The 2317-nt window shown below is 46.1% G+C and overlaps 1 long non-coding RNA gene across 1 annotated transcript; it reads left to right on the top strand.

The window, feature by feature from the left end:
- Positions 1–113: 113 nt before the first annotated feature.
- On the top strand, positions 114–2016 carry LOC142076956 (uncharacterized). The gene is made up of 3 exons (XR_012671448.1): positions 114–211; positions 594–767; positions 1804–2016. It is a non-coding gene; the product is annotated as an uncharacterized LOC142076956 (long non-coding RNA).
- The last annotated feature ends 301 nt before the right edge of the window (positions 2017–2317 follow it).

The raw sequence follows: 2317 nt of genomic DNA, 5'->3' as shown, positions 1-2317 counted from the left end.
AGCTCTAGTGGCCTGTCTCAACAACTGCACCAAAGATGATGCAAAATACTTTCTCCTCCACTCAGTTGTAGTCTTCACAGAAAAGGAAGCTTTGTGCTAAACGTTTTTTTTTTGGTTTTTTTTTTTTTTTTCCTTTCCTCTCAGCAGAATGTCAACTGCCGTGAAAGTACGAGACGGATGGAAAGGATCCATAGTGGTCTGCAAGTACAAGGTATGCCTGTGATGTGTGTCTGCATTTTTCCTAAGGTGCTTGTAGTGTGGACTTTACAGTTAACACGAAGAATGTGGCAGCTCTCCTTCTATCTGATTTTTTTAACATGAAATATTTTAACACAAATACTAAAAATAAAGGTCTGTTCTGGAGCGTGGTACGCCTATTCAAGGCTTGCTTTCCTTCGTCTATTTTCTCTTCCTGAAAGCAGAGTCTTCTGTTTCTGTGCGCTTGCTATTAAAGGGTGCTGTGAAAATAATGTTGGACTAGAAGAGGAAAGGAACTGTTTGTAAGAGTTCGGACGTTCGGGAGAAACAGGCTTTGTTTTCACGATAAAAGCTTAATGCTTTTTCAGTCAGTCAGTGTTTAAAATACCTTACAGGAGCACTCGAAAACCTTACTGAGATACTGGCATCTGTGCTAAAAGCAATCAAGGTTAAAGAAGAGGCGTGGACAACACGGGACAAATCGGCGTCGCTTCGGTGTGTTTTCCAGGCTTTCCCGAGAAGCGGTAGCAGCCTCGTAACTAGCGACAGAGAGTCCTGATGTGTTTTCGGTGAGTTACTGATTCTCTAATGTCCTTTTTCCTAACCTGCAGCGCGTAATTTTGACTTCGGGTGGAAAGAGATTTTCCAGAATGGAAATCTTTTTCATTCAAAGGAGTTGCCTTTTACAAACTTCCCATCAGAATGGATCTTCAGAGATGACGTGCTTGGCAGTAGAAGTCATCCGCAAGGAGACTTTTCACTCTCTCTGGAAAAAAAAAAAGGAGTTAAGTCGATTTCCTTGCAAGGACCCAAGCGCAGCACATCTTCCAATAGTCGACGTACGGCTGATCTTTGGTTCTCGGGTGTAACGGTCGAGAGATCGTAAAGACGCGTTCCTCCGCACGCTTGGGTACAGCCAACAGCGTTAGCAAACCTGCCAGTCCTTTTTGGTAGCCTTATGTATTGCAGCACCGGGGATTTGATATTCCCCACCGCCTGCCCCCCCCCCCCCCCAAAAAAGTAAAACCGTATGGGAGATCTCTTATCTCACTGATTTTTCTATCATAAATGAAATTTTAAAAAGAAAGTTAAAATTGTCTAATTTCCAAACTGACTTGCGTTGTTTAAACTGCAACTGCCAAATAGCTGTAGCGTATAATTTATTAGGTGTGCTTAAGCAGTTGGGTAGTTGCTCTAAGCGTTTAAAAAGAGAGGCAACTGAACGTTAGGGGCTTTTTTCCCGATCTTTTGGCAGAGTGCTCTGAAGCACTTTATTTCTGTCTCGCTTTCGACGGCGCGTTTCCCCGGCAGTTCGGTAGCATCGGTCTCGGCGCAGCTGGCCAGGCGTCCCTCCTAGTCATGTCACACACGCAAAACCCCTGGTCAAACGATAGCTGTGTAGCTTGGAGGTAGATAATTTAACGGTATGAATTCACAGCTACGCAATTTCAATGAACGCAAAAGGAAAATCAAATATTTTTATAGTACGAGTCTTCTCATTGTACGTATGTAAGCGTGCGCACGCCTTTTTAGCATAAAATGAATTGCTGAGATTTGTTCTTTCTTTTTCATTTTACTCTTCAAAGTTTTACGCTTCACTTTCAGCTTTATCGGCCAAGCGAGCGAGATGCGCAGCAGCAGCAGCAGCAGCGCAAGGGCTGGAGCTGCGGCGGTGGATCCGTGAGCGTAGATGCTGATTACGGCGCGCCCTTGTCCTGCAGCCTCACGGGGTTATCTCCCTGCAGCGGTGCTGTAAGGAAGGGACGAGGCGTTTTCCGACACCAGCGAGAGCGTTTACTTCTCTGCGAAGAACGTGTTCAGAATTGTGTCAATTAGTCTTCACGCTGATTTTAAGCGTTCGAATCGCTCGAGCTTTTAAAGGCGGCGTTGTATTTCGAGCTGACCCGTTTGCCTGGCACCCTCCTTTAGCTCGACTGCTACCCTCTCCCTTGCCCTGACCGAATTCCTCTGCTGCCTTCGGTGCTGTTTTTTTAACGTGCTGAAATATCCGTTGGGATTTTTGTTTTTCAGATGCCTCGCTGTGAGCGTCCCGTGGTGCTCAGGAGAGACCCCCGGCCCAGGTTTGCCTGCCGGTCGTTGGGCGTGCTGAGGGTGAGGG

Source organism: Calonectris borealis, unplaced genomic scaffold (genome assembly GCF_964195595.1).
Source record: "Calonectris borealis unplaced genomic scaffold, bCalBor7.hap1.2 HAP1_SCAFFOLD_126, whole genome shotgun sequence".
Taxonomy (NCBI): Eukaryota; Metazoa; Chordata; class Aves; order Procellariiformes; family Procellariidae; genus Calonectris; species Calonectris borealis.
The sequence above is the reverse complement of the archived record's forward strand: the minus strand, read 5'-3'. Positions and strand labels throughout refer to the sequence as shown.